Source organism: Sciurus carolinensis, unplaced genomic scaffold (genome assembly GCF_902686445.1).
Source record: "Sciurus carolinensis unplaced genomic scaffold, mSciCar1.2, whole genome shotgun sequence".
Taxonomy (NCBI): Eukaryota; Metazoa; Chordata; class Mammalia; order Rodentia; family Sciuridae; genus Sciurus; species Sciurus carolinensis.
In genome coordinates this window covers 32,165-43,281 of record NW_025920524.1, presented here as the reverse complement: position 1 = coordinate 43,281, position 11,117 = coordinate 32,165, and the positions used below count along the sequence as shown (strand labels likewise).

The 11,117-nt window shown below is 41.4% G+C and overlaps 2 pseudogenes; one reads left to right on the top strand and one right to left on the bottom strand.

The window, feature by feature from the left end:
* Positions 1 to 1,258: 1,258 nt before the first annotated feature.
* Positions 1,259 to 1,749, bottom strand: LOC124975822 (charged multivesicular body protein 4b-like; annotated as a pseudogene).
* Positions 1,750 to 6,840: 5,091 nt separating this feature from the next.
* Positions 6,841 to 7,906, top strand: LOC124975821 (vacuolar protein sorting-associated protein 72 homolog; annotated as a pseudogene).
* The last annotated feature ends 3,211 nt before the right edge of the window (positions 7,907 to 11,117 follow it).

Below are 11,117 nucleotides of genomic sequence, written 5' to 3'. Positions count from 1 at the left end.
CTCTGACGGGAATCCAATGGCCAGGTATTGTTGCACCCTCCTCCATAGTCACCAGTGAAGTCAACCAGGTCAGAGTTTTTAAGGCTGTCATTTTGGTTGTTCTGGTCCTGCACGGACAGAAAGTTACTAAAATTTGGGACTCTTGGTCTCCTGTACATGGTCAGCTTCTTGAAAATAAGAATAAATTTTGGAAGGTTGACAAGTAGCGTCACCTCAGGCCCTGCCCCTACCCTTCCAGAGGTACTTTGCACAACAGGACACCTTCGAGGACCATCAATCCCCCAATCATGCCAACCTAATCAGTACATTAAAGGCTGCTCAGTGACCCTTGGCATTGTCACAGAGGGCTTGTATCTGAGAGACAGACTCAGGAAAGGGAGTTTGTGGCCAGGCCTGGGTGTGAGGCAGTGACAGATGCAGTGGGACCTGGAGGGTGCAGTGTGTGCAGGCACCCAGATGGATCGCTGGCTTGCTGAATCCTTGCCTCCCACACACATCCTCACTGACACTGCCTCTCACCCTCACCTGGGAGCACGGCCACCACCCAGCTCCCCTTAGTGTTCATGCTTGACAGGATCCAGATGTCACCTATTTTGGCTTTCTAGGAATAGAGGGGCACCCCACCAGAGTTTGTGTGATGTTTTCCAACTCCAACTTATCCTAACACCACCTAGCTGCATTGGATTATCCACCACCATCAGATGTCAACATCCCTCACTGCATGCGGGTGGTTGGGCCCTAGACCAGTGCCTTGACTGGATGATATTGTGGCCTAGCCAGGGCCTGGAGGAGTGGCACTGGAGGGCAATGCCACTGGGGTCGGTGTTATGCGGGGTAATACCCACGTCATCGCGCACTCCTCTATACTTCCCTGGTTTCCCAGACCTCTGGCGGGGGACCCAGTGCCTGCCACAAGATGCGACTGTCAAGGAGACCCTTAAACCTGGTGAGGTCAGACATGGACTGCGCCGCCTAGCGGCCATGGACGGTGATGCAGGCTGGCAGGCTCCAGCGGGGTCCTGGGCACAGGATCACCAGAAGTCCCTATGGGCCATGCCACCAAAGGGCCCTCACTCCACTTCCAGTGGGTGAAGGAGTTGGGAGAGCGCTTCTTGAAAAGAACATGCCCTTGGGGCTCGGTCCCTTGGTCTTCCCTCACAGTCTCACAGCTGAGCTGGTGCTTGTACCCAATCTTTGTCGGAAGAGGCCAGGACCAGAAGCATCTTGGTTGCCTGTGCAATGGTGACGTCAGAGGTTGTCAGTCCAGCCTGTCTGTAACATCAGGAGGTATCTGGAGAGCAGCCAGGATATCAGAGTAGGCACTCAACTTTAGTTCTTGCTGGTCAGCAATGTCCTGCATTAACTCATCAACTTTATTGATGTCCACGTTGTCATTGGCAGCCTTCATGGCCTCGGTGGCAGAGCCCACGTTCTTGAGCGCCTAGCTGTTGGTATTGACCTTCTCCAGGGCCTCCTGCTGGAACTCGATGGTGGACACGTGCCATCAATCTGGGCCAGCTGCATCTCAGACCTCTTCTTGGGCTTCAGTGCCTGCAAGGCCACGCATTTGTTTTTGGTGCCGTGCTTCTTGGTGGTCATCAGCTCCTGTTCAATCTTTTTCTCCAGTGACTCCAGTTTCTGACTTAGCATTTCCTCCATGTCCTGCTGCTGGATGGCCTCTTAGGGGGTCGGGTTGCCCTTGTTGGCCTTACCTGCTCCAGCCCTGAACAACTTCCTGAACACCCACATGGTTGCTGCTAGGCAGGGCGGCCTTAGCTGCCTGCTTGGGCTCCGTTCTGGCTCCCCTCTGGCTCCCCTCTGCTCTGGCGCCCGCTCCTGACCCCACCACTCCCTGCCACCCCAAGTCTCTCCTCCGCCTCCACCTTGCTTTTTCCTATGATGCTTGTTACACTCTCACACAAAATTCATTCTCTGCCTTTCCATGCTCTGAGTGGCTGATTTCTGTGAACCACATCAACCAGGTTCCTTTGACCTCTGGTTTCTGTTTGGTTCCAACCAATTCGGGAGGCACTGGCAAATGATCAGGAGAGGAGAGAGAGTCTGGGATATTTATTCCACTTTTTTTTCCTGCCTGATTGTGGTTATAGCTCCATTCTACTAAGGCCCATGTCAGACACCTCTGTCCCATGTGTTTCTGGAACCTTGCAGGGTTCCAGAAACTGCTAATTTCCTTTGTGCCTTCAGGTCTATGGATAATTTGGATGCTTTATCATTCCTTTCCTTGAAACCTGCCCAGACCTTTGTAAAGTCTCTTCATATTATACCTTCTTCAGTTCCCCTTTGAGTGTGTCATCTGCCTCCTGCCAGGGTCCTATGTAACACACAAATATACATTAAAATTATTTTTAAACCTATTATCCAAGAATTCTGCTCCCATGAATTACAGCCTTAAAGTTTGAATATGACGTGTCTTCTGTCATTCATTGAACATGTACATTTGCATGTTCTAATGTATGTGTACATGCAAATTCTAGTAAATACAGTTACATAGCACTTGTTCAATAACTGGGTAGAATGCAGACCTCTGTCCTAATTGATCCAAAATCTAGTTGGCTTAACCCTTGTTCTTAAAACAATGAGAGGGAAAAAACCACAATACCACAGTATTAAGGTAGAGACCCTAGCTAGTTGTCCCCAATGTTTCCTACTCTTTGATGATAGAACTACTTTTATCACATAGCTCCTTGGACTAATGTCTCTATTTCCCTCTCTGCATGTACCTAAGTGCTACTAGATATGACCAATGAGATATAAAAGTGGAAATGGTGTGTGCAACATTAAGGAAGTTCTTCAAAAGAAGATGATTTGCCATTCTTTCTTTTCTTCCTGCTGGTTCAAACTCCTGAAGGAAAGCAGAGCAACAAGACTGAAAGAGCAGAGTCCTTGACACTGGAATACCATAATCAGTCTTTGACATCCTACCTTCACCCATTTTTCATGGACAGAAATAAACTTCTATCTTATTTAAGTTAAAGTTATCTTAGGTTTTCTGAGATATACAGCCAAAATTATCTTGTCACCATGGGTATTTGTATTAGCTTCCTATTGCTGATGTAAAAAAAATTACCACAAATTTAATGGATTAAAACAAATTTATTGTAATTCTGCACATCAAAGTACAAAATGGGTCTCATGAGACTAAAACTAAGGCAAGATGGGTCTACTTCAGAAGACTCTAGGGGAGAGTCTGTTCCTTTGCCTTTCCCAGCTCCTAGGCTGCTCCCATTCCTTGGCTCTTTAGTATCTTCTTCCATCTTCAAAGCCAGCAACATCTGGCAGTCATTCTTATATTGCCAGCTCACTGGTTCTTTTTATTCTGCCTCCTTCTTCCACATAAAAAGGACTCTGCTATTCAGTTGAACCCACCCAGATAATCAGAACATCTTTCTGTTTGAAGATCAACTGATTAGCAAGTTTAATTCTATCAGCAATTTTAATTCCCCTTTGTGATATAACCTAACATTCACAGGTTTGGGTGATTAGGACATGAACACTTTTGGGGGCCACTGTTCTACCTACATAGTGTAAAAAATTGTAAGTTTTGTAATTGATAAATATGTTTTTACTTGATTTATCTTTAATATATATGTAACTTTATAGCATTATGCTAATTGGTCATTACTCTTTATAGAACATTTAGCATTGTGTCCCATAGTTTTAAATAATTATTCACTGGCTAGTTTATTCAATATTCTTGAGAATATTCTATGTGACAGACCCTGCATACAGTGCCTGGACTCAAGAAACTTACAGGTTTGTGGGAGAAGCATTTCCAAAATGGCTGTTATACAAATATAAAAGAGGCATGGTATATGTAAAAGAGATAGCTAAACTGATAGGAAGTCTTTCTGAAAGTGCTTCTACTAAGCACTGTGATTATATACGTGAAGAAAAATCATTCTAAAAATGAATTATAATTCTTTCTAAATTTACTGGAAAAGTGAAAATGGGTAGAATATTTTCATTATTTGGTTTTTTCTTTATATTTTTCATAATTTGTTTACAGTTATTTACTTTTCACACAAGATTCATGTATAAGTTAAGTTCAACATAAATTATTTTCAAGTTTAAACTGCACATATTTCCTGGTGTTCCTCACTTTCCAAACACATTTGAGTACAGCAATTTATGATTCTCTAAACATCAAAAATTTTAAATCAGTTAATTTCATGGAATTCTGAATAGCATGTTGGTGTTACTCCTTCAGTCAATGCCTATTTTCAGTCCTAGAGCTTTGATGGGAGGAGGTGAGGGAATTCAAAGATGGAAGTCACAGAGTATACAAATCCTAAGGTGAAAGTATAGCGCTTTAGGAATGCATATCTGGTAGAATTAAGCCCCATATAGCTTATAATTTCCCATATACTTTAGAGTAGTTTGTCCATGTCCCTGATATAGCATTTATCACTTAAATATATGTGGTTTTTTGTTTTGTTTGGTTTATGTCTGACCCCTCTCCTAGTCATCTTTGTGTTTTTGATACTGAAAGCAGTACCTGTCTGAAGTATTCTTAATAATTATGGAAAAGATGGAAAGTTCTCATCATTGGTAAGTCATCCCAGCACAGGGGTTTTGTGAAGAGCAAATAGAATAGTGTATGTGGACTGTTCCACATGGTATCTGGCATTTGATAAATAGCACATAAAAGGTAACATAAAAAATTATAGATTCTCAGGCAAAGATTAAAGTCAGATGTCAAGGGTATAATCCACTAAAATTCTTACATAGTGGTGCCTTTATCTTCAAGGCTAAAAGATAATTTTTATCCTTGAAATTGTCATTTCAAGCATAATCCAATATGAAAATGTGCAAATAGTCTGAATAGACACTCCTCAAAAGAGAAAATACAAATGACCAACAGGTATACTTAAAAAATGTTTAGCACCACTAATAAGGTAAATGCAAATTAAAACTACAATTATTACCTCATACCAGTTATCAAAAAGGTGAAAGGGAAGTGTTGGCAAGGATATGGAGAACAGGAAACCCTTATAAACTGTTGATAGTATTGTAGACTAATACAACACAGAGTTTCCTCAAAAAATTTTAAAAAGAACTACCATGTGATCCAGTAATTCCACTGGATATATACAAAGGAAATGGAACTGGTTTATTGAAGAGAGTTCTTCATTTCTATGTTCATTACAGCAGTAGAGCACTACTCACAATAGCCAAGATAGAGAATCAGCCTAATTTCTATCAACAGATTAATACATAAAGAAAATGTGGTACATATATACAGTGGAGTGCTCTTGAGTCTTAAAAACAAAGGGATCAGGTCATTTGCAACAACTGGATGAACCTTGAGAACATTGTGTTAAGGGATGTAAGTGAGGAAGAGAAGGAAGAAATACTGTGTGATCTCATTTGCATGTGGAATCCAAACAACTCAAACTTGGAAGCAGAGACTGGATGTGGGGAAGGTTTGGGAGATTTTGGTCAAATCATTCAAAATTTTACGTGAGAGGAATAAGATAAATCTTCTATGTACCATAGTAACTATATAACAATACAATGTATACTTGAATATTGCCAAGAGTAGATTTTAAGTGTTCTTGCCACAAAAAAAGTCTGTGAGGTAATGCATATGTTAACTAGCTTGATTTAGCCAATCCACAATGTATACATATATCAAAACATCAAACCGTATACCATAAACATACACAATTTTTACTTAAAAATTTAATCAAACAAGTCATTCAAATCATTAACAAAAATTTTGGAACAAAAGAAATTACAGTCAAATTGAGTATTTAAAGGCTTCTAGGTTGAGCTTACTATTGGTTTCATGCACAAGATTTACTGTTCTTTCAGTAGCAGGGAAGGTCAACTTGGTTGGTCATTCCAGAAAATCTTGTGGAATTGCTTTTAGAAGACTGTAGCACAATGTACCTAAGTAAAATAAAACAGACCAGGTATTAAGCCAAAGATATCAAAAAATGCCACTGAAACTTATAAACCTAATGTGGATCAAAGGAAGAATACTTGAATCTTTTCAAAAGAGGGAGATAAGAACTCATTCATTCATTCATTCATTCATTCATCAAAAATATTTATCTTTGTTTATGTTCCTAGGCACCATTCTAAGTTCTTGGCATACTTAAAGGATCCAGAAACAAAAATCCCTGTCAAGCAGCACATACATTCTTATGGAATAAACATAAAATAAGCAATAAAAAGATAAATTATATAACATGTTAGAAAAAGATTAAATGCTACAGAATAATGAAGCAGAGTGATGGTGATTGAAGATGTGGAGGCATCATGGTTTCCTTTTAAGTTACAAAATCTAAAAACTCAGTTTTCTATGCTCTGTAACATTCTCAGAAAGATGCACATTAGTATATTAAGAAAGAAGTCAGTGGAGCCAGGCATGCGGGGCCTGCCCAGTATGATTTTTAACTATTCAATAATTCACTTTCAGTTCAAAGCAGGTGTCAGGGCAAAAAAGTAGAATTCCTGTAAGAGAAATGCTATAATAAACAGAATCTATGATGTGTTCCATTAATTTAATCCCTAACATCTGTTCCTTTTATTTACCTTTTGTTTTTCATTTTGGTAAATACTATTTCTCTACTATTTTAAAGACAAAATAATTGAACATATGTGCAGTTTTAGTTATAAAACATTTATATTTTTCATCAGTGTTAATGAAGATATAATTTTTTATGTTTATAACTGTCTACACCTGAGAAAATAGGAATAATTTATTTAACCACCACAAATGAATATGTGTAGCTCATCTGTTTAAGAAGAGGCTAAATAGAGAACCAAGCGGGTGAGCAGGCCCTTGGTGGCCACACAGTCTTGCTAGGCAAAATGAGTTTGGCTGGGGGCCGGGCCCCCCGGAAGACAGCGGGGGACAGGCTTTCTGAGCTTCTGGAGGCAGAGGAAGATGAGTTCTACCAGATGATTTATGGAGGTTCACCAAGGAAACTGGAGATGATGATTATCAAGGAGACCAGTGAGACACAGAGCACGAGGTGGACTCTGACTTTGACACTGATGAAGGGGATGAACCATCCAGTGATGGTGAAACAGAAGAACCAAGAAGGAAGCACAGAGTGGTCATCAAAGTCTATAAGGCGCCTCGAAAGAGCTTGAGACCTCGAAATGTCAGTACCCCAGCTGGTAGCTCTCAAAAGGCCCGAGAAGGGAAGGGACTGCTGCCACTATACAGGATGATGGCTCTGACTGTCAGAAACTTATGCATCAATCTACAGTTGAACATACTCCACAAACATTTCTTCACGTACAGGAGAGGCAGGGCCAGTCCCAGCAGCAAAAAGGGTCCCACTGTGAGACCACTGACCCAAGAAGAGCTGTTCAGGAAAGCCAAGATCAGAAGAGCTTGACTTACATTCACTGGAGACATATGAGTGACTTGAGGCTGACAAAAAGAAGCAGAAATGGAAGTGCCCTGGGCCCATAATCACCTCTCATTCAATGACAGCACCACCTGTTGGGGAGCTGGGCCCCAAGGAAGAGAATGTGGATGTAGAAGGACTTGATCCTGCTCCCCATAGCTTCTACACTAACTCCCCACGCTGGGACTGTACCTATGGTACCACCTGCTCACAGCTCATGTGCCTTCATCACATTTAGTGATGATGTGACATTTGAGGAATGGTTCCCCCAAGGTCGACCCCCAAAAGTCCCTGTTCGGGAGGTCTGCCCAGTGACCCATCGCCCAGCTCGATATTGCAACCCTGTTACAGACATACCCTATGCTACTGCTCAAGCCTTCAAGATCATCCGTGAGGCCTACAAGAAGCACATCACTGCCCACGGACTGCCTCCTATTGCCTCAGCCCTGGGCCCTGGCTACCGACCTCCTGAGCCCCTCCCTGACTCTGGTCTAAAGAATTATAAAGGAATTTACTAGCTTAGAAAAAGGATAGGGACCTTGCATCTTTTGCTTAACTCTTTTAATTTTATTCAACTATGTTACTGCTTTAATAGTTCTACTAGAGGTCATTGTTAATGACATGTAATTTCAAGACCATAGAGACACAATAAATTCAAGACCATATGGATAGTTCATAATTTCAAGACCATATAGATACTTCTGCCTCTTTTTCTCTGCCCCTGAAAGATCATTACAATTAGGAAAACAATATATTATTATTAAATTGCAATAGTAATGGTTCAAGGAGCTTTGTGTTCTTTACTAGTTAAAATCTCACTTGACCCTCATAATGATGTTATGATATCAGAAAGATTCACTGGAAACAGGCTTACAGAGGTTACTTACCAAAGGCACTGACCTACTGGGTCTCGGGGTGGAAAGCACCATGTGTTGGACTGAGGTGAATTCTACAAACATCTAAGCTATTTCTGTTTAAGTGGTTTGGTTTTGTTGTCAAAACTGAGACAGAATTGAATAGGACTGACCAAATCTAGATATTGTTATTGTCTAGGTGAGCACGTCATTTAATGACTAAGCATCTCTCCTCTTGCTCCACTCATCCTGTTTCTCTTCCCCAGCCAGGGGCTCAGTTCACCTCCTGTCACCTTTCCTTTTCATCTTTGGGGTAGGAACTGAACTATTAAAATCTCAAATAAGGGAAACAACCAGGTATGTACAAGAATTTCAGTTGGCTTGTTTAATGTTATATTCACTTAGTCTATGAACTTTAAATTTTTTAAAAAGTAAAACAATATCTCATGCAATAATTCGTGATTCTTGATATGGAAAAAAATTCAAACTGGATATTATGAAATGAATATTTCAAAGCCAGGTTTTTTTGCTATTTTGTATATAATTTATGAATCAAGTCAAAATTTTAGAATTCAATCTTGTGAAATGTTCCGGTCTCAATACTCATTATTACAGAAGTAGAATTGCTAAACCCTGGGTCATGTTAGTCTTTTACTATAAATTAATAAATCTCTGGAACACTGACTGCCATAGGCTTTGCCTCAGGTTTCTCTTTCCAACTTGCTCATTAACTAGATTTACCAAAGAATAACCTATTGTATTGTTTTATGAAACAGTGACAATAAAAAAAATGACTAGAAATCCCAAGTGTCGGGGTACCGCGGACCCCCAGCCCTTCGGCGTGGCCAAGATGGCGCCTGGCAAGGTGCCAAGGAAGTGCTGAGAGCAAAACCAGGTACCTCCAGCAGACTAATTCTCTCTGAGCAACAAGTGGCGTTATTTGAGGAAGTTAATGTGATTGGCCATGGGTCCTCGTGGACACTGCATGCTTGCTATATGCACGCTATTATGCTCCATTACTGTCCATGCTTTCCCCTCGTGATCTATAAGCTGATTGGTTGTTGTATGTAATGTAAGGCGCTTGCAAGAGCGGCCGCGGCCGGCCAGCCAGAAGCAGAAAATAAAGAACTTGCCCCGATCCGGTTTCGTGTTTCTCTGCGGGCAGGGAACGCGATAAATGGTGCCGAATCAAGACCGGGAACGAGAAAAAATATAAGGGTAAGTTCACATAAGTTCTCAAATCAAGACAAAAATTAGTCCGAGAGTACAAAAGGTGAGACGTCTCGAGGTTCGCGGAGCCGCGACAATTCATCACAAAAGGATCCCCGTAGGAGGGACGAGTCGTAACAAAAGGATCCCCGTGGGAGGGACAATTCATCACAAAAGGATCCCCATAGGAGGGACGAGTGAAGTGGCCAGATACAGACTTATACATTGGTACCAAACAGTGTATGTGTGTGCGTGCGTGAGCGTGTGTGTGCGTGCGCACGCTTGTCTTTTTGTTTGTGTGTTTAAGTGTGTTTAAACTAGCTCGTAGTACTGTGAAATTTAATCATGGGAACGGATCTGTCTAAGATTAGAATGCAGCAGCCCCTTAGAGAACTCTTAAAAAATCACGGAACTCCATTGAAGGCAAATACGGCCTTAAAGTTTCTTGATACTGTAGAGAAAGTCTCTCCGTGGTTTTTAGACGAAGGATTATTAAATTTTCCTCAGTGGGAACAGCTAGGAGAGGATTTGCGCGATGCGGAGAGACGCGAGCCTTTGCCAATGGGAACACTGGCAATATGGTCGCTTGTTAAATCTTGTTTAATGCAGCAAGGTAAATCAAAAAACCCTTTTAGGGATTTAAAGGGGCCTTTGGAAGAAGGAAGTCAGATCTTAGAAGAAATTAAAGAGGAACGATCATGTTCTCAGAATTCAGAAAGAGAAAATTATACGGAAAGAGAAAGTTCTGAAGAGGAACTTACTGGGGAGGAACTTGAAAAGAAGCTATGGGAAAGTTAAGCGTGCAACCTGAGCGCCATCTAGCGCCTAGACGGCTTAGTACACCTGTTGCCCCCAGTGCACCACCTATGGAGTTTAAGGAAAAGGAAAACCATAGCAGACATAGAGGGTGGGCCTCCTTACAGAATGCTACATATCCAGTATTTGAGGATGCCCAAAATCAAAGGTTTCATCAGCTGTTAGATTTTAAAATGGTTAAACAGCTAAAAGAAGCAGTGAGCACTTATGGGCCTCAATCGGCTTTTACAGTCTCACTGGTAGAGACCATGATGTCCTTAAATATGCTACCTTTGGATTGGACTAATTTAGCTAGAGCAACCTTGTCAGGGGGACAGTATCTTATGTGGAAAACCGCTTGGCAGGAAATTTCAATGGACACTGCAAGGCGCAATGCAACTTCAGGGAATCCGCAGGTAGACAGAGACATGCTGATGGGAACAGGGCCTTATGAGGGAGTCCAGGCACAGATTAATTATCATCCTGCAGTGTATGCTCAAATTGCTGTGGCTGCTATTAAAGCATGGAAAACCCTACAAGGGTCAGGAGATTTACAAGGACAGTTGTCAAAAGTTACCCAAGGAAGTAATGAGCCCTATGCAGACTTCGTTGATAGATTAATTCAAACAGCTTCTAGAATTTTTGGAGATGCTGATCAAGCAATGCCATTAATAAAACAGTTAGCCTATGAACAAGCCAATAAATGGTGCAAAGATGCCATCAGGCCATGGAGAAATAAAGACTTGTCTACTTATTTAAGAGTCTGCAAAGACATTAATGAGGCCTCTGGAAATAGTGCTGCATTTATTGCTGCACTTGACAGACAAACCTCTGTTCTTGCCACAGCATTAGCACAAAGAGGAGGGAGTAA